General features: G+C 40.2%; 1 long non-coding RNA gene across 1 annotated transcript; it reads right to left on the reverse strand.

The window, feature by feature from the left end:
- Nucleotides 1-1,189: 1,189 nt before the first annotated feature.
- LOC122427839 lies at nt 1,190-19,517 on the reverse strand. Its single transcript, XR_006265552.1, has 3 exons — nt 19,507-19,517; nt 4,604-4,610; nt 1,190-1,320 (listed from the first exon to the last, which is right to left on the reverse strand). It is a non-coding gene; the product is annotated as an uncharacterized LOC122427839 (long non-coding RNA).
- Nucleotides 19,518-21,878: the final 2,361 nt, after the last annotated feature.

Here is a 21,878-nt window from a genome sequence, read left to right on the forward strand (position 1 = left end):
CTGACGATGATAAAGAAGAAACAGGCTGTTTTCCCAACAGATTCTAATTCTTTTTTAAAAAATTAATTAATTAATTTTACTTTACAACATTGTATTGGTTTTGCCATACATTGACTTGAATCCGCCATGGGTGTTCTTCCTCTTCTTTTTAAAGTACACCTATGGGGATAAAAGAAAAGAAAAATTGACCTGAAGTCATCATCATTTTCATTTCAAAGTGTAAGGAAAATGTTTCAAACATTTTTTTTTTTGCAATACTGTAGTAACTCATTTATGCAAATTGTCAGGGGAGTGTATAATTTCCTTGGTTCTGTCTCGTCGCAACGAAAATTTGAAGCAACAGACGGACCAGTGTTATAGCTCAGTTTTATTAGGAAAAACAAAGGATAGTACACCCTCAAGGAGTGAGGGCGGGCCGACCCAAAAGATGAAAAGAGGCCTCAATCCTTTACTTTTTCTATTTTTGCAGGCGTTCCCCTTCTTTGTCTTTTAGCCACTGCCATTTTGGACTCCTTTTTCCTATTCTAACTACCTAACATTCCCCCCTCAAGAAGTGGGAGGCCTAATTCTTTGGGGGTAGGGGTGTCGAGGTCTCTCTGGCTACTTCCTGCTGAACTGGGACAGCAAGGGGCATTGGGCCTCCCCCTCTTGCTAGTCTCAAGCATCAGAATCCTTATAGCAGTGTCCATCCAAGTGTGAGTGATATTTTCTGTGGTCAGATGGTTTTATATATCCTTGTTGAACCGGCACTGCATGCTGTAGCTTGTTGACCTGGGCAGAGACAAAATGGTTTAGACAATTGATACTACGTGGTGCAATCATAAGCAGCATCAGTATGGTGATAACAAGGATTAATTAGGGGCATTAGCCAACTCCACATTTCCCCCTCACCAGGAGAAGGATCCCCCACAGAGAGGCTGTAGCCACCCCAAGAACTCCCCAGATCATTCTTTGAGACCCTGTAGGGTCTGAATGTTTTTCTTGAGGGCTGTGAGACTTTCTTTAACTTAGCTGGAGGTATTTTCCCAGAAACAATGCGTCTCATTCAAGATGGCTTGAGTCCCTCTTTGTTCAGGGATCAGGAGATCTAAGTACAATCCCTGCCAAGCTGTGTTGGCTCCTTAGTGCTGTCCTGAGAAATCTGATCCCCAGAAACTTAATTTTGGGGGTGCCCATTAGAATGGCACTCATTTGTAGTTCTGAATAGGTATCTGAGATCTCCCAGGGGCTCACAGGTGTATTGAGTGTCCTCTTCTGTTTTCTTCCACGGCTTGACTCGTGAGTAGTGAATCCAGAAGTGGTGTCATGGTACCTTGACTGCTATAGGGGTAGAAAGTATTACAGGGAAGGGGCCTTTCCATGTGTGCTGGAGTTGAGCCTTTGGGGACCCATCTTTCCAGACTTTAATTAGGACTTGAGTCTCTGGAGCATATAGTGGTGACTCTTTGGAATCTTTTGGTCCTGGTTGACACCCCACAAGCTTATATCCTGTTGGAATTGCCCAATGACCATGGTAAAGGACTGGAGGGTCTGAGCCTCTGGATGTAGGAAGAGATCATTGACATAAACTAAAGGTCTCCATTATAGCATCTCATAAGGACTAAGACCAACCTGTTCCTTAGGGGCAATATGGGTGCAGAGGAGAGCTATTGGTAAAGTCTCCTTCCATCCCAGGTTGGTCTCCTGGGTTATCTTTTTTATCACTGATTGTAAGAATTTGTTGGATCTTTCTACTTTTCCTGAAGACTGAGGCCTCCAGGCCCAATGGAGGTAATAAGTAATGCCCAATGTTTTAGAGACTCCTTGGGTGACCTTAGAAATAAATGATGTCCCATTGTCACTTTGTAATGACCTGGGCAAACCAAATCTTGGAATGATTTCATGGAGCAGTATTTTTACCACCTTATCAGCTTTCTCAGTCCAGGTGGGAAAGCCTTTAGTCCATCCTGTGAATGTATCTATCATGACTAATAGGTATTTATACCCTTGAGAAACTGGAATCTGGGTGAAGCCCATCTGCCAGTCCTCTCCAAGCTCATTGGGGGTTGTTTAATTGGCAAGTGGAACAAGAGGAGACCACTTGCTTTGTAGTTGTTTGGAGGCCTGTTCCTCTGAAAGACCTTTCTAGTAATCTTTGAAGGGCCTTTTCCCCAATATGAGTGGTGGCATGTAAGAAGTTAACCAACTTCCACTGGAGGTTTCCAGGCAGAAAAAGGAGTCCCTCCTTGTGCAACCACCCCATATGGTCTTCTTGAAAGCCCTCACTCTTAGCTTTAAGAGTCTCACCTTCAGTACATGAAGGAGTTTCTGGCAAATCAGTCTGTGGAATTAGGGTGGCAACCCCTATTAGGTCATGGTTCTGTAATGCTGCTCTCTTAGCTGCCTGATCAGCTGCTTGGTTCCCTTGTGCCACTTCCGTGCTCCCTTTTTGGTGTTCTTTACAGGGGAGAACTGAAACCTCAGTGGGCAGATGGACTGCCTCCAAGAGTCTAAGGATTTGATCACTATATTTGATTGGGGACTCTTGGGTGGTCAAGTGACCTCTTTCTTTCCAAATAGCAGCATATGCATGTAGCACCAGAAAGGCGTACTTGGAGTCAGTGTAAATAGCTATTCTTTTTCCTTTTCCTAGCTCTAAAGCTTGAGTCAGGGTTACGAGTTCAGCTAATTGGGCTGAAGTATCTGTGGCCAAGGTTTAGCCTCTATGGTCTTGAAATTGGAGACTACTGCCTATCTGGTTCTTCTTTTTCCATCCAAGACAAAGCTGCTTCCATCAGTGTACCAGATTTCCTCAGGGTTGGTCAGAGGATCTTCCGACAATCCCTCTCAGGGTTTTGTCCAGTGGTCCATAGTTTCTAGGCAAGGGTGAAAGGGGAGAGAGTCCTTGGGGGTAGGCAGGAGGGTAGCTGGTAACCTCACAAGGGGATACAGTCAGGCCAGGATTTTCCATCAGCACTACTTGATATCTGAGGATCTTTTGATCAGAAATCCATAAATGACCTCTCCCATTCAGGAGTTGTTTCACTTGGTGGCTGATAAAAATAGTTAGTTTGCCCCCAAGAGAGAGTTTTAAAACATCTTCTATCATGACTGCAATAGCTGCAAGATTTTGAAGGCAGGGAAAGATCTCTTCCCAATAAGGGAGTAGGATGCTCAGGGACCACCAGAAACTGGTAGAAAATATTTGTCCATCCCAGCAACAAAGAAGTTCTCAGGTGAATATTTTTGTAGTTGTTTTTCCTGTAGCACCCACAGTGTTACGGGTTTGGGAGGAGAAGGCTCTGGAGCAGGAGGTCAGGACAGAGTAGGTAGGCCCTGTGTCAACCAGGAAAATCTCGGACCTACCTGCCTCATCCAGTTGCACCCTTGGCTCCAGCCCCATGATGGTTATCTGTGACAGGCGGGCTGGCTGGAGTGGGCCACTGCAGTCCTGTTGAACCATCGTGAGGGAAGGCTTGGCACTTGACCTTGAGGCTCTTGGGACCTGAGGGCAGAGTGCTGTCCAATGTCCCAATTGATGGCATTTGTAGCAAGCCATTTTAGGAGACTTTTCATGGTTTGGACACTCTTTTGCCCAGTGTCCCATCTATCTACAGATTATGCGTTTGCCTCATGCCTTGTCCTTTAAGGACTCGGGGTTTGCCAGAGGGGTTCCCTGGAGGGCAGCCAGCATCTGGGCATGCCTTGTCTCTTTCCTTTTCTCCCTTTCCTGGGCCTTGGCTTCCCTCTCCGGTTCTTTGTTATAAAAGGTATTGATGGCTGTCTGGACCATCTCATCTAAAGAGGCAGCAGTGCCCTGCTGTTGGAGCTACTGTAACTTTATCCTGATGTCTGGTGCACACTGGGACAGGAATTTGTCCTTTAAAATCACCTGTCCCTCATAAGAGTCTAAGTCCAGATTGGTAAACTTTTGGAGGGCCTCTTTTAGACTTTCCAGAAAGGCAATGGGGTTCTATTTGGACTCCTGAGTTATTGCTGAGACTGGGTACAGTCCCTCAAGTAATAGGCTTCCTTCTGTTTCCAAGGCACTGTCAAAAGACTGAGGAGTGGGTGCTTCCCCAATTGTTGGAATGATCCTCCCACTCATTAGCATATGAAATCTCCCAGCCTGAGGAAACTAACCACATCACATTCCATGGCCTCTGCACTCTCCTCTGTGATGGCCGACACCCTGTGGAATGTGCTTCTCTCTGAATCCGAACAAACCCACCTCTTACCTATTGCTATGCTCTCACTGATTTTTTTTTTGCAATGAGACATCAAGAGCCTGAGCTCTTTTAGGTCCTAAAACCAGGCACTGTGCATTTTGGCCAGGCTCAAGTCCCAGGAGAGAGGGAGAGAGGAACTGAAGGATGGGAGGAAAGAGCAGTGGGAAATATATGCCAAGGAATCCCCTTCATAACCTGCCAGAAAGTCTGCTAAATACCTGACCTGTGCTCACATTTTTCATTGACCTGATCCTTGGCACAAAGAAGATTAAGGACAGAAGAACCCCCACCTGCTTGGGGAACAGCTACTGGGGTCCAGCAGATAGTGGAGCCTTTGGGACACAATGACGAGCAGCCCCTGCCAGAGTCCCTCAGTTGTACCCACTGCTGCTCACCTGTTCACTGGGGGGTTCTAGGAAACAAGAAATGAAAGATTGTAAAAGAATTAAGATTTGGTTAGCCATATGTCCTTCCAGCCATAGGAATGAAGACCTCCTACCTTAACGGAAGGGCTTCTGGAATCTGAGACTGAGCCGCATATGCTTTCTGCCGAGTTTCTCTTTGCTGTCCTGGTTTCCAGCACTCTGGGCTTCTTGTCACTTCTCCGGCGCTGTGTTTTCTTCATGTTCAGCTTCCACCATGGGAGCTTTCGCCAAACTGGGCTTTGGCTGTGCCTGGCTTCCACCTTGTGGGGGCCGAGCTGAGATTGTTTCAGCTGGGTTAAATCTGAGAAATGGCACCATAGATGTTGGGCGAGTGTACAATTTCCTCGGTTCTGTCTCGTTGCAGCAAAAGTTTGAAGCAACGGATGGACCAGTGTTATAGCTCAGTTTTATTAGGAAAAATAAAGGATAATACACCCATGAGGAGTGAGGGTGGGCTGACTCCAAAGACAAGAGAAGAGAGGCTTCAATCCTTTCCTTTGTTCTATTTTCAAGGACTCTTCCCGTCTTTGTGTTTTAGCCACCGCCATTTTGGACTCCTTTTTCGTATTCTAAGTACGTAACAAAATGAATACTACACTTAAAACAACTCCCAATCCTTGTTATAAAGCATGTGGACATTTGTACCTCATTAGATTAGTCACTAATGCATTTCCTTTCAATTAAAAGCCATATAATTATTTTTGTAGTAGGCATATAACTATTTTTGTAGTATGTTAGTCATCCAGTTAATATGCTTACCATTAAGAACACCAGTGGTGCCATATAAGGTATTCTGTCTCATTTATTTGAGAGAACAACAGAAGAGAGAATATAAAATGGAGAAGAGGTAGTCTCTTTAATAAGTGGTACTAGGAAAACTCTACAGCCATGTACAAAACAACGAAATTAGGACATTCTCTAACACCATATAAAAAATTAACACAAAATGGATTCGAGACCTGACTGCTTAGTCACTAAGTCATGTCTGGCTCTTTGTGACCCCATGGACTGTAGCCTGCCAGGCTCCTCTGTCCATGGGATTCCCCAGGCAAGAATACTGGAGTGGGTTGCCATTTCCTTCTCCAATATAAGACTGGATACCATAAAATGCCTGGATACCATAAAATATCATAAACAGAACACTCTTTGACATGAATTGTAGCAGTGTTTTTGGGTTCTGTCTCCTAAAGCAAAGGAAGCAAAAGCAAAAGTAAATAAATGATAGCTTATGGTGATGATGTCGGTTTTGTTATCGCCAAAGATGATTCAGCTTTGGGACCAAGGACCAGGCTTGATCACTCAAGACCTTTTGTGGAGCATTTTTACTAAAGTGAAAAAGGAACAGAGAAAGCTTCTAACATAGACATCAGAAGGGGGACAGAGAGTACCCCCGCCTTGCTAGTCTAGCAAGGGAATTATATACTTTTTAAATTGGTTATTCAGTTCAGTTCAGTTGCTCAGTCATGTCTGACTCCTGGCGACCCCATGAACCACAGCACGCCAGGCCTCCCTTTCCATCACCAAGTCCCGGAGTCCATCCAAACCCATGTCCATTGAGTCAGTGATGCCATCTAACCATCTCATCCTCTGTAAACCCCTTCTCCTCCTGCCTTCAATCTTTCCCAACATCAGGGTCTTTTCAAATGAGTCAGCTCTTCACATCAGGTGGCCAAAATATTGCAGTTTCAGCTTCAACATCAGTCCTTCCAAAGAACACCCAGGACTGATTTCCTTTAGGATGGATGGGTTGGATCTCCTTGCAGTTCAAGGGACTCTCAAGAGTCTTCTCCAACACCACAGTTCAAAAGCATCAATTCTTCAGTACTCAGCTTTCTTTATAGTCCAACTCTCATATCCATACATGACCACTGGAAAAACCATAGCCTTGACTAGGTGGAACTTAGTTGGCAAAGTAATGTCTCTGCTTTTTAATATGCTGTCTAGTTTCGTCATAACTTTCCTTCCAACGAGTAAGTGTCTTTTAATTTCATGACTGCAATCACCATCTGCAGTGATTTTGGAGCCCAGAAAAATTAAGTCAGCCACTGTTTCCACTGTTTCCCCATCTATTTCCCATGAAGTGATGGAACCAGATGCCATGATCTTAGTTTTTTGCATGTTGAGTTTTAAGCCAACTTTTCCACTCTCCTCTTTCAATTTCATCAAGAGGCTCTTTAGTTCTTCTTCACTTTCTGCCATAAGGGTGGTGTCATCTGCATATCTGAGGTTATTGATATTTCTCCTGGCAATCATGATTCCAGCTTGTGCTTCATCCAGCCCAGCATTTCTCATGAAGTACTCTGCATATAAGTTAAATAAGCAGGGTGACAATATACAGCCTTTATGTACTTCTTTTCCTACTTGGAACCAGTCTGTTGTTCCATACCCAGTTCTAACGATTGCTTTAAACTCAGCAGTGGCCACAGGACTAGAAAAGGTCAGTTTTTCATTCCAATCCCAAAGAAAGGCCAAAGAATGCTCAAACTACTGCACAGTTGCACTCATCTCACATGCTAGTAAAGTAATGATCAAAATTCTCCAAGCTAGTCTTCAACAGTACATGAACCTTGAACTTCTAGGTGTTCAAGCTGGGCATAGAAAAAGCAGAGGAACCAGAGATCAAATTGCCAACATCTCTTAGATTATCGAAAAAAGCCAGAGAGTTCCAGAAAAACATCTATTTCTGTTTTATTGACTATGCCAAACCTTGGACTGTGTGGATCACCACATACTGTCACACATCACCACAGAATTCAGAAAATTCTGAAATAAATGGGCATACTGGATGACCTGCCCAGCCTCTTGAGAAATCTGTATGCAGGTCAGGAAGCAACAGTTAGAGCTCGACTTGGAAAAATAGACTGGTTCCAAATAGGGGAAGGGGTACATCAAGGCTGTATATTGTCACCCTGCATATTTAACTTATATGCAGAGAACATCATGAGAAATGCTGGGCTGGATGCAGCACAAGCTGGATTCAAGATTTGCTGGGAGAAATATCAATAACCTCAGATATGCAGATGATACCACCCTTATGGCAGAAAGCGAAGAAGAACTAAAGAGCATCTTGATGAAAGTGAAAGAGGAGAGTGAAAAAATTGGCTTAAAGCTCAAACATTCAGAAAACTAAGATCATGGCATCTGGTCCCATCACTTCATGGCAAATAGATAGGGAAACAGTGAAAATAGTGACAGACCTTATTTTTTGGGGCTCCAAAAATTACTGCAGATGGTGATTGCAGCCATGAAATTAAGACACTTACTCCTTGGAAGAAAAGTTATGATCAACCTAGTTGGCATATTAAAAAGCAGAGACATTACTTTGCCATCACAGGTCCATCTAGCCAAAGTATGGTTTTTCCAGTAGTCATGTATGGATGTGAGAGTTGGACTATAAAGAAAGCTGAGTGCCAAAGAATTGATGCTTTTGAACTGTGGTGTTGGAGAAGACTCTTGAGAATCCCTTGGACTGCAAGGAAATCCAACTCATCCATCCTAAAGGAAATCAGTCCTGAATATTCATTGGAAGGACTGATGTTGAAGCTGGAACTGCAATATTTTGGCCACCTGATGTGAAGAGCTGACTCATTTGAAAAGACCCTGATGTTGGGAAAGATTGAAGGCAGGAGGAGAAGGAGTTTACAGAGGATGAGATGGTTGGATGACATCACTGACTCAATGAACATAAATTTGAGAAACTCTGGGAATTGGTGATGGACAGGGAGGCCTGAAGTGCTGCAGTCCATGGGGTCGCAAAGAGTCAGACATGACTGAGCAACTGAACTGACTGAAGTGAAGGAATGTAGGAAGAAAAAGCTTATCCTTTTCTCCTCCTTGAAAATTCCAGACCCCGATCTTCTCTTTGAGAGCCCCAGAACCCTTTCTCCTCCTCCAGGACCCTGGACTTCTTATCAACCTGCCTAGGAACTGACTCACAAATGAAATGTAACTTTTGCATAGCAAAGGAAACCATATCAAATGAAAAGACAATTATACTGAATGCATGAAGATATTTGCAAATGATTTGACCAGTAAGAGGTTAATATCCAACATATATAAACAGCTCATATGACTCAATATAAAAAAAAAATGACCTGATTACAAAATGGGCAGAATAACTGAATGAACATTGTCCAGAAGAGGACATTCAGATGACCAAAGGCAAATGAAAAAATGCTCAACATCATGAGTCCCCAGGGAAATGCAAATCAAAACCACAATGAGAAACCACCTCACACCTGTCAGAATGGCTATTGTTAAAAAAAAAATAAACACAAATAGCAAATGTTGGTGAAAATGTGGAGAAAAGGGAACTGTTGTACACTGTTGGTGGAAAAGTAGATTGGTGCAGCCACTGTGAAAAAGAGTATAGAGATTTCTCAAAGAGCTAAAATTAGAACTACCCTATGACCCTCAGTTTTATTCCTGAGTATATCTCTGGGGGAAAAAAACACTAATTTGAAAGGTACATGTATCATAGTGTTCATAGCAGCATTATATTCTATTTTGGAGTATGGAAGCAACCTAGGTGTGGTATATATAACCAATGGGATACTTCTCAGCCATAAAAAAGAACAAAATTATGTGGCTTGCAATGACTTGGATGAACTTGGAGGACAGTATGCTAAGTCAGATAAATGAAAACAGAGACAAATACTATGTACTATCACTTACACGTGAAATCTAAAAAATGAAATAAACTAGTGAACAAAGCAAAAAAACAGACTCACAGGTATAGAGAACAAATAAGTGGTTATGAGTCAGAAGTAGGTGAGGGGGAAAGGAGAATATAGGAGGAGGGGAAAAGGACTTATAGGATTATATGGACTTTTCAGGTGGCTCAGTGGTAAAGAATCCACCTGCCAATGCAGGAGACTCAGGAGACGTAGGTTCGATCCTTGGGCTGGAAAGATCCCCAGGAAGAGGAAATGGCAACCCACTCTAGTATTGTTGCCTGGGAAATCCCATGGACAGAAGAGTCTGGTGTGCTACAGTCCATGGAGTTGCAGACTTGGACATGACTGAGTGACTGAGCACATAGGACTATATAAAATAATATGTGTAGAACTTGAAAATCATAAAGCACAATAGGATTTAAAGAACGTTTCATTCAATAAAATCTAAGTGTATATATATATATATATATAAAGAAAATCAAATAAGTAAACCACAAATTTCCTGTTGGTTTTATTTCATTTTGCTTTGTTTTTCCTCTTCCCATCCACACTGTTCAATATGCAATGAGTAAGATCACTTTGTGGTGAGTTCTTTACCATACTGTTCTAAAATAGGGAATAAAGGGAGACTGTTAAGCTTACAAAAGAATGAGGAAACCATATACATATATTTTATATAGTTGTATGTAAAATTAACTTTTATACTGGTGTGCTTTTTGTGTGACAGTAAGATATGCAGGAAGAATAGCATTCTCTAGTTTTATAGCTTAATCTCAGTCTTTTATTTGTCCATTGTCCTCTAGCCTAGAGGCTATGGCAAGTGCTTTTTTAGATTTTTGTTTCCCCCTACTTAAAATAGGTGGTTGGAGTAGGAGAAATGCCCTACTGGGAAGAGTCTGATAAAATCTGTTCCTTGGATAGTAGGCCTTTGTTATGTTGAAAACTCTGGGCATATTTTCACAAACATCTGGAATGGGATCTTAGATCTTCACATTAAGAAGTGAACTTTCAACCCCTTAGAATTTGATCTCCCCTAAGCCTAGTCCCCAGGAGATTTTCAGTTACTCTCGCCTACATTCAGTTTCTGGCAATTCATCAAAATAACCATTAAATTTTCCTACCAGTTTATGACTCCAGTGACTTCTGTTCAGTGTTAGCTGACCCTAGCTCTGTCTCACTGATTTTGCCTATATCGCCAATATTGCTGTGAAGTTTTACCCTGCAGCACATAGTTCCTTTGAAGTAGGACATGGCAAAATAGCAACCCACTACAGTATTCTAGCCTAGAAAATTCCATGGACAGAGGAGACTGGTGGGTTACAGTTCATGGAGTTGCAAAGAGGTGGACACAGCCGAGCCCGCATGCACACACACACACATATGCTCTAATAGTCTAAGAAGAGACATTGGCTTTCCATTTGTTTAGTTTTGTCTTAATGTAAAGGAATGAAATAATGACTTCTGAACTTACAAATCACAACTGAATCTAGGAGTCCAGGAATCTGAATTTTGACTTTTATAGTAAGGAACCATGACTTATAATAATGGAAATTCCAACATTATAAGAATATAAAAATATCGAAACTTATAGGAATAAAGCACAGAATGAGTATTCAAGACATGGAACACTTCCGTAAATATCACAAATCAGCAAAACAAAAAGGGGTCAGAGATGATGTACATGTTTAATCACATTCAGTTTAGCTAGATTCACAAAGGTGTTGGTTGGCTACTGGGATCAGAATACTTATTCTGTTGTCTAATTTCTTTAGATGCCATTTGAAAGGGTAAAGGCAATATTTTCCATGATGACTTTTCGTCTAAACTTCTCATGCTGACCAGAATACTGTGCTATTCTGTTGATTGACATATTCTTTCCTTAGTTAAGGTTAGATAGATTGCTAACAGACAAATGCTGGGAGCTGTTTTTGTGAAAACATTTCTTTGTCCCTGATCTGCTTTATTATGTAATCTATTACGTTTTAACAGTAAGTACATAATTGTTTTGCTTCATTTGCCAATATATATGTTATCTTATTCTAAATACTGAAAACAGACTAATTTCCCAGGTGATAATATATTTTTACCCTACTCCACATATCATAATCTGTATTGGGATATCTATTTTTAGAATGTTTTGGGAGAATTCTGCTGCTGCTGCTAAGTCGCTTCAGTCGTGTCCGACTCTGTGCGACCCCGTAGACGGCAGCCCACCAGGCTCCCCCGTCCCTGGGATTCTCCAGGCAAGAACACTGGAGTGGGAGAACAGAGATACTCAAATAGTCACTTATGTCCAGTACTTGACTGGGAAAATATTGTGATGCTCTTGACTTAATGAGGTTTGAAGTTTCTCTTAAATTCCATTTCCTTATGCTCTCTTTGCTGGCTTTTCATATGGGTGAATGTGATGCAAGGGTGGACAGCAAGTGCTTGTTGGCTGACTATAGCACAAATGTTAGTTGACACAAAGTAAAGTCTCCTACGAAGAAGCAACAGGGCCATAGCATTTCACCCTAAATGAATTACTTTTTGACAATTTTGCTTATAAAAGAAGTTAATAATTTTAACAGGAGCTACAGTAATACTGTTGGTTTTTTCACAGTATGTACAGTACTGAAATATGTAAATGTAAGAAGTCTATTTTAATAAGCTCTTTTCAAAGGTATGAATATGCCCTTTTGATTGTAAGAATAAAAATAAGAGATAATTAGGTTGACTGCTATGAAAGAACTCACATTTCTACCCTGGGCGATAGTGAAACATTCTGTCTGAGTTACACAGCTTGATATATCCCAGAAAATTGCATTTATAGTACTCCTAGAGCAAGGAAGTATAGAAACTAATATCATGACCTTAAATAATAATTCCAAATCTAATAAGAGCCTATTTTAATGTAAGAGTATGATTTAGAAGATGTATTTTAATAGCACTTATTAATCCTAATATATAGGAAAATTTATACCTGAAATATGTTGTTGAAGCTCTTAAAAATGGGTGGAAAACTTTGACTTCGAAATCAGAATATTAGCATTACAAGATATATTAGTTTCTTAATCTTCCTGGATTCTTGCTCTATTGCAGAATCTCTGTCCATGGGTTAAACTTCATGTATGGATCTGACACCAGTCAAATTTTGGATAGCAAAGTGAAAAGGTGAAAGTGATGGTGACTCAGTCATGTCTAACTCTTTGTGACCCCATGTACTGTAGCCCATCAGCCTCCTCTGTCCATGGGATTTTTCAGGCAAGAATGCTGGAGTGGGTAGCCACTTCCTTCTCCAGGGGATCTTCCCAACCCAGGGATTGAACCTGGGTATCCCTCATTGCAGGCAGATTCTTTACTGTCTTATCCACCAGGGAAGCCCTATCATCACACCAAATTTGTAGTTAATCCTTCTCTGGCCATCCAGCTGAGTTGCCTGTAATCAGAATCCTGTTCCATTTCTCAGGACCAAGGACCTACCATGTATTCTGTCATCACATTTCCATTTATATTTTCTAATTCTTCATCAACAAGTTGCTGTCATGGCACATTAAATCTGCAGATGCTTGGATTCATGCTCACACATTTTTATCCCTTTTTCTGCTTGATGCTTCTGAACTTCCGTTATCATTTTCTTATCTTTATATATAATGTCTGGTTCTAAGATTCATTTTAAATTTGCTTTCAGCATGTAGTTGAAGGTTGTAATTGTATCTAGATACTACACATTTTAAGAGAGTCTCAATCATAAGAAAATATAAAACTGTCTCGTAAAATGAAAAGTAATTTCAAGAATTTGAAGTTTGAGTTTATCTTTAGCATGATTGTTTTGAGAAACAGAATCATACTTGCTACAATAAAATGAACACATAGTATTTGTGGTTCTTTAAGTTATATGAATTAAAATTAAATATCCTCCACTGAAACATATGTTTGAAGCTAGAAATGTCCAATAAGTTAAACTACTCTGTATGTTTGTAGAGACATAGTCTGTATATTTATAGAGTCAGCCTTCTGTGTTGGCAGGTTCCACATACTCGGATTCAACAAACTACAGATCTTGCATGTTTATGATCTGCAGTTGGTTGAATCTGCAGATGATGGAACCCATGGATTTGGAAGTCCAACGGTTGGATTTGAGCATCCAGGGATCTTGGTGTCCCAGGCACGTCCTTGATCTAATCCTCAGTGGACACTGAGGGGTGGCTGTATAGTTTCATCTTTAAAGCTTCTTTCTTTTAAAAATATAGTTATTTTAAAAGCGCGGGCTTAAAATGTCCTCTGACTTCAATAAGCTCTGTATTTTAACTATGTATATTGCCCACAAGTGGTTTGGAAACAGAAGCTTCAAAGACTTAGGAAGGTCTAGTTCCATCTTCCTCTTTAACTTTGAATGAAAAGAGAAATTGAAAAGGGGTTGGATGGAGCTTTGTCATCTTAATACAAACTATACTACCAATTCCCTAAACTTAGACTGAATAGCAAAAGAATTATTTGCTATTGGACTATTAAACCATGTACACGTTAGTTGTCCTGGAGGAACTACAGGAATCTCTTTGTAGGGAGGACCCACTTTTTCCTTAAGGAGGTAGCTCTTCCTAATGTTAGTACTCTTGGGAAAAGATTACTCTCAGGACTGTGTTGCAGAATTTGGGAAAGGTCAGCAAAGGAGGGAGGCTAACAGAAGGTGGTTGCAGCTACTATTACTGTTGTAGGAGGCTTGTGCCCAGGAGTAAGGATAGGCTATATAGGCAATATAATAGGAAACAGATTATAATAGAAGAGATTTTGAGAATATTTAATGATGTGAACTTCCAGATGTTCAAGCTGGATTCCTCTCCTTTCCAGCAGAGGAACCAGAGATCAAATTGCCAACATCTGTGGATCATTGAAAAAGCAAGAGTTTCAGGAAAACATCTACTTCTGCTTTATTGACTACACCAAAGCCTTTGACTTTGTGGATCACAAAAAACTGTGGAAAATTCTTCAAGAGATGGGAATACCAAACCACTTTACATGCCTCCTGAGAAATCTGTTATGCAGGTCAAGAAGCAACAGTTAGAACTGGACATGGAACAACAGGCTGGTTCCAAATTGGGAAAGGAGTACGTCAAGGCTGTATATTGTCACCCTGCTTATTTAACTTACATGCAGAGTACATCTGCAAAGTGCTGGACTGGATGAAGCACAAGCTGGAATCAAGATTGCAGGGAGAAATATCAATAACCTCAGATATGCAGATGACACCACCCTTATGGCAGAAAGTGAAGAAGAACTAAAGAGCCTCTTAATGAAAGTGAAAGAGGAGAGTGGAAAAGTTGGTTTAAAACTCAACATTCAGAAAACTAAGATCATGGCCTCCAGTCCCATCACCTCATATAGATGAGGAAACAATAGATGGGGGAAGAGATGGGGAAAGCATGTAAATAGAAATGCAAATAGAAAATAGAAGTAATGCAAATAGAAATAAATAGAAAGCAAATAGATGGGGAAACAATGGAAACAGTGAGAGACTTTCTTTTTGAGGGCTCCAAAATCACTGCAGATGGTGACTGTAGCTCTGAAATTAAAAGACGCTTGCTCCTTGGAAAAAAAAACTGTGACCAACCTAGACAACATATTAAAAAGCAGAGGCATTACTTTGCCAACACAGGTCCATCTAGTCAAAGCTTGGTTTTTCCAGTAGTCATGTATGGATATGAGAGTTGGACTATAAAGAAAGCTGAGTGCCAAAGAATTGATGCTTTTGAACTGTGGTGTTGGAGAAGACTCTTGAGAGTCCCTTGGACTGCAAGGAGATCCAACCAGTCTATCCTAATACTTTGGCCACCTAATACGAAGAACTGACTCATTGGAAAAGACCCTGATGTTGGGAAAGATTGAAGGCAGGAGGAGAAGGGGATGACAGAGGATGAGAGGGTTGGATGGCATCACTGACTCAATGGACATGAGTTTGGGTAAACTCCGTGAATTGGTGATGGACAGGGAGGCCTGGCATGCTGCAGTCCATGGGGTCACAGAGTTGGATACAACTGAGCAACTGAACTGACCTGAATGATGGGGAACATTTGCTGGTAGAGGTGGTAGTGATGGGGAGGTTAAAACTCTAGAAGTCAAGACTATGGAGTCCAAGTCAATATAGTTTGAATATTTAATAGAAAATATAGCATTTCTTTGGAGTCACACCAAATGATGCCTAGAAATTTGAACTTTAAGTTGTCTTTCTGGACTGATGACCTTATTTTATTCTTAGTTCTAGACTGTGCTTCAATATTAGAGTTCCTCTTAGGTCAGTTTATAAGATATTTGTAGGTATAATTTATAGTTACTTCTAATTCATCAAATGAAGTTTGATAGTATTAGTCTTCCTGTCAAGTGAAGTTTCAGGATTTTTTTTTTTAATTTCTAGTTACTTAGTGAATCTTAAGGACTTCTTCATATTGCTATTTAAGTTCATTATCAAATTTGAGGTTTTTCTAGTGTGACTTTGGTTCTACAGAAGAGTATGCTAAAATGTTGGCCCCTCCCAGGGAAAAGTAATTTTATTCTTTTTACTGTCCATGTTACTTTTGTACCTTGTTTTGACTCGGTTTTCATGAGGGTCAATATTACTATTTTTGTGCATATCCTACATGTTCTGTGGTACTATTCTTGAGAGCAGGATCTATAATTTCATTTGTTTAATTAGAAAATGTTACCTGCTATGTTCTTGTTCCTCCTCCTCCTAGCACTTCACATAATACAGAACACACATACAGTATGTGCTCAATAAATGTTGGCAAAAAGCTAGCAAAAGGAAATGTTTTTTTTTTTTTTTGAATAGCTTTCCTCAATATGTCCTTAGCGATCAGAATGGAAAATTGACAGAGAGGGTGTCTGTATGTGTGTGTCTTTTCCCTAATTAAAAGAAACCTCACATCCCACTATTGTGATGGGCAGTGGAAATTCCTACTGTGGACATGTAAATTGGTACAATCACTATGGAAAACACTATGGAGGTTCCTCAGAAAATTAAAAATAGAACTACCGTATCACCCAGAAATTGCACTTGTGGATATTTAAAGAAAGAAAAATCACTAATTTGAAAGAATACGTACACCCCGATGTTCATTTCAGAATTATTTATAACGTCTAAGACATGGAAGCAGCCTAAGTTTCCATCAATACATGAGTGTGTAAAGAAGAATAAATATATTCATAATATTGTTGTTGTTGTTCAGTCACCCAGTCATGTCCGACTCTTTGCAACCTCATGAACTGCAGCACGCCAGGCCTCCTGTCCCTCACCATCTCCTGGAGTTTGCCCAAGTTCATGTTCATTGCATGGGTGATGCTGTCCAGCCATCTCATCCTCTGATGCCCTCTTCTCCTTGAGTATATGTAATATTACTCAGTCGCAAAAAAGGATGAAATCTTGTCATTTGCAACAACAACATGGATGGACGCAGTGGGTATTATAATAAGTGAAATAAGTTAGAGAAAGACAAGCGCTGTATAATACCATTTATATGTGGACTCCAAAGCACAAAACAAATAAACATAACAAAACAGAAATGGACCCATAGATACAGAGAACAGCTTGGTGGTTGCCAGAGGGAAAGTGGGCAGGGAATAAGTGATTAAGGTAAGGGAGGTTAAGACGTACAAACTTCCAGTTACAAAATAGGTGTCATGAAGATACTAGGCACAGCAGAGATAATATAGTCAATAATACTGTTCCTTTGGTAACAGATGATAATTAGACTTCTCAGGATGATCATTTCATAAGGTATCAAAATATGAACTTACTATGTGATATGCCTGAAACTAATATTGTAAATCAGTTATACTTCAATATAGAAGGAAACACATTTTAAAAATATCATCTAGAAAAGTATCTTATTTCTAAATAAATGATGAGAAATTTGTTAATATGGGATAAAACTCTTGACTGGATTACAGAGAGTTAGTCTACCGATTAATATTAAAAGTTATGAGACAGAAGCAGAATATCTGTTTATTCCTTTCAGAGATCCTAAGGTGACAGAAGTTGCTGGTGATGCTTAGGAATATTAAAAAAAGAATCAAAATACATCTAATCCGCTCTCATTTTAGTAGCATATGGCTCATTTGGATAAAGCAGTGATAAACTTTTCAGAGCTCACAAATACGTCATTCACATTGCAGTAATATTTTGTTTCCATCAGAAGAAACACATGTTGTCAGTGCAACACAAACTACCAGCATTACAAAGGAGATGAAAGAAAAGGGAAACATGAAGACAGAATAGTATTTTTTAAAAAAAACTGTGTAAAGTCACAAATTTTGGATTATCCTTATTTACTGACATTGTTTCTAGGATTTCTGTAATTTTAATTTCTTCTGCAAAGTATAAGTTGAATAACTTATGGTTTGAAATAAAAACCTTGGCCAATTATATGTTAAAAATATGTTTTTCCTCTTCTAGGTTGTGAGTCTCTTGAGAATAGGGATTATTGTGTCCTTTTTATCTCTGAATCCCCAGCGTTTATGCAATCCCTGATAAGTACTGTGCTTAGCTGTTCAGTCGTATCCAACTCTTCGTGACCCCGTGAACTGTAGCCAGCCAGGCTCCTCTGTCCATGGTATTCTCCAAGCAAGAATCCTGAAGTGGGTTGCCGTGCCCACCTCCAGATCTTCCCAACCCAGGGATTGAACCGAGGTCTCCCACATTGCTGGCAAATTCTTTACTATCTGAGCGCTCCAGGAAAACATGTTTAATATTCACTAAATGAAGTAATTAATTTGGTATTTCCTTATTGACCTCTTCACTCCAAGCTTTGTTGTAAAATGTGATGTCGTTTTTTTTTTTTTGCTTGTTGTATTTACAACATTCCTCCTCTAGAGTAAATTAAAGATAAACAACATGGGATATATTTTTTTAACTGAAAATTGTGCCCCAGTGGGGGAGAGTGGATACATGTATATGTGTGACTCAGTCCCTTCACTATCCACCTGAAACTATCACAGTATTGTTAATTAGCTATTGTTGTTCTTGTTTGGTTGCTAAGTCGTGTCCAACTCTTTGCGACCCCATGAACTGCAGCACGCCAGCTTTCTCTGTCCTCCACTATCTCCCTGAGATTATTCAAACTCATGCCCATTGAGTCAGTGATGCCATCCAAGATCTCATCCTCTGCCGTCCCCTTCTCTTGCCCTCAATCTTTCCCAGCATCAGGGTCTTTTCTAATGAGTCAGCTCTGGGCATCAGGTGGCCAAAGTAATGGAGTTTCAGCTTCAGCATCAGTCCTTCCAATGAATATTCACTGGAATATTGATTGATTTCAAAACTTTAGGATTGACTAGTTTGATCTCCTTGCTGTCCAAGGTACTCTCGTGAGTCTTCTCCAGCACCACAGTTCAAAAGTGTCAATTCTTTATGGTACAACTCTCACATCCATACATGACTACTAGAAAAACCATAGCTTTGATTATATAGACCTTTGTTAGCAAAGTGATATCTCTGCTTTTGAATACACTGTCTGAGTTTGTCATAGCTTTTCTTTCAAGGTGCAAGCATCTTTTAATTTCATGGCTGCAGTCACAATTCACTTTGATTTTGGAGCCCAAGAAAATGAAATCTGACACTGTTTCCACATTTTCCCCATCTGTTTGCCATGAAATGATGGGACTGGATGCCTTGATCTTTGTTTTTTAAATGTTGAGTTTTAAGACAGGTTTTTCACTCTCCTCTTTCATCTTCATCAAGAGGCTCTTTAGTTCCTTTTCACTTTCTCCTTTAAAGTGGTATCATCTGCATATCTGAGTTTGTTGATATTTCTCCCAGCAATCTTGATTCCAGCTTGTGCTTCATATAGCCCAGCATTTCCCATGATATATTCTGCATATCGGTTAAATAAACAGAGTGACAGTATACAGCCTTGATGTACTCCTTTCCCAATTTGGATCCAGTCCATTGTTCCGTGTCCGGCTCTAACTGTTGCTTCTTGTCCTGCATACCAGTTTCTGAGGCAGGTGAGGTGGTCTGTTATTCCCATCTCATTAAGAATATTCCACAGTTTGTTGCTATTCCCACAGTCAAAAGCTTTCGCATAGTCAATGAAGCAGAAGTAGGTTTTTTTGTGTGTGAATTCCCTTCCTTTTCCTATGCTCCAGCACATGTTGGTAATTTGATCTCTGGTTCCTCTGCCTTTTCTAAATCCACCTTATACATTACGAAGTTCCTAGTACACATACTGCTGAAGCCTAGTTTGAAGGATTTTGAGTATAATCTCGCTGGCCTGTGAAATGGGTGCTTCTGTACTCATTTCACATGTACTCATTTCCAGCTACTTTGAGCAGCTGAAGGGCGTGTCCCTACCAGTTGCTGCTGCTGCTGCTAAGTCGCTTCAGTCGTGTCTGACTCTGTGTGATCCCATAGACGGCAGCCCACGAGGCTCCTCTGTCCCTGGGATTCTCCAGGCAAGAACACTGGAGTGGGTTGCCATTTCCTTCTCCAATGCATGAAAGTGAAAAGTGAAAGTGAAGTCGCTCAGTCCTGCCCAACTCTTAGCGACCCCATGGACTGCAGCCCACCAGGCTCCATCCTGATTTTAATTTCAAGAAAATCCATCCCGTCCATGGGATTTTCCAGGCAAGAGTACTGGAGTGGGGTGCCATTGCCTTCTCCCCGTACCAGTTAGGGCCTGACAAGACATGGTCCACTGGAGAAGGGAATGGCAATCCACTTCAGTATTCTTGCCTTGAGAACCCCATGAACAATATGAAAAGGCAAAAAGTTATGACACTGAAAGATGAACCCCCCCCGATTGGTAGGTGTACAGAATACAACTGGGGTAGAGTGGAGAAATAGCCACAGAAAGAATGAAGAGGCTGAGCCAAAGTGGAAATGACGCCTACTGGTTGTATCAGGTGGTGAAAGTCAAGTCCGATGCTGTGAAGAACAATATTGCATAAGAACCTGGAATATGAAGTTCATTAGTCAAGGTTAATTGGCTACATCCCAGTACAAAATAAAGTTTTTAAAAAAAAAAAATTGTGCCCAATCTACACATGCTATCATATTATGGTTATTTGCGCTTTCAAACACATGTTTCTTTTGAAAACAAATTCATTTGTACTCTGGTTGTGATCAAGAGAGGATTTGCAAAAAACAAACAAACAAACAAACAAAAAAACAACACAAAACTTTAATCATTGAAAGCCCCACGATGTGGGAAAATATATGAACTGAAAATTGTAGAGAATGAAAAGCACCTAAGATATCAATGAAAGGAGTTAGCTTACATTATTAAATGAGATATCTATGTTGGGGACAGATATAGTATACAGGGAAAAAAACTGCAATAGAGGAAAGAAGCTAAAAAGACAGGTGGTACACATTGTCAGAGTTTTTTGTTTTGTTTTTGTTTTTTGGAGCTGGTTAACCAGAACACTACTGCAAAAGTTATGGAAACTTGATTAGAATCTTGAAATTAAAATCAGTTATTCATCATACCTCTTACAGATCTGATCTCATCTTCTCTCCACTCTTCCTGGTTTCACTCTATCTGTGAGATAAAATGTAACCGTCTCAACTTAACACACAGGGCGAACTATCCATCCATCTCTACATTTCCTCAACTGTTTTAGTCACATATGTAAACATTCCACGTTTTCCTGCTTCTGTGAACCTTGAATGTGGTGGTCTCTATACTTAAATATCTCCCCTGTTGACTTCTCACCAAATTCTACTTAGTCCTTAAAACTCAGCTACAGTATTTATCACTCATTAAGGTAACCTTTTCTTGACCTCTCCCGTCTCTACCATGATTTGAATTCAGCTTTCTGCTTTGTAATCCCACTGTAGGCTCTGATTACCCTTATTGATGCATGTTTATGTCATAGAGTCTCTATTAGTTTTCTATTACTACTGTAACAAATTACCATAAATTTAGTGGCTTAAAATAACATGAATACATTCTTATAGCTCTAGAGGTCAAAAGTTTGAAATGGGTCACAGTAAGCTGGAATTAGGTATTGGTGAACCTGTATTCCTTTTTTGAGGATCTAGGGGAAAATCTGTACCCTTGCTTTTTGCAGCTTCTAGAGGTTCCCCATATCTTTGATTCAAGGGTATCTTTCATCTTCATAGCCAGTAATGGCTGATTGGTCTTTCTCATATCATATCACTCTGACACTGATTTTTCTGCCTCTGTTTTCCAGATTTAAGGACTCTTGCGGTTATATTTAACTCACTTGGAAAATCCAGGAAAATCTCCCTATATTAAAATAAGCCCATTAACAACTTTAATGACATCAGTCACCTTATTTTCTCTTTGCAGTGTAACATAATATACTCAAATTCTGACAATTAGGACTTGAATCTCTTTGGGGGCTATTTTCTGCCTACCACAGAGTCATAAATATTATTTAACTTTCATGTATATAACCATAGTTTGCACACTGTGTAAGTGATCATTCAGTTCAGTCGCTCAGTCATGTTTGACTCTTTGTGACCCCATGAATTGCAGCACGCCAGGCCTCCCTGTCCATCACCAACACCCGGAGTCTAACCAAACTCAAGTCCATTGAGTTGGTGATGCCATCCAGCTATCTCATCCTCTGTT

Source organism: Cervus canadensis, chromosome 25 (assembly GCF_019320065.1).
Source record: "Cervus canadensis isolate Bull #8, Minnesota chromosome 25, ASM1932006v1, whole genome shotgun sequence".
Lineage (NCBI taxonomy): Eukaryota > Metazoa > Chordata > Mammalia > Artiodactyla > Cervidae > Cervus > Cervus canadensis.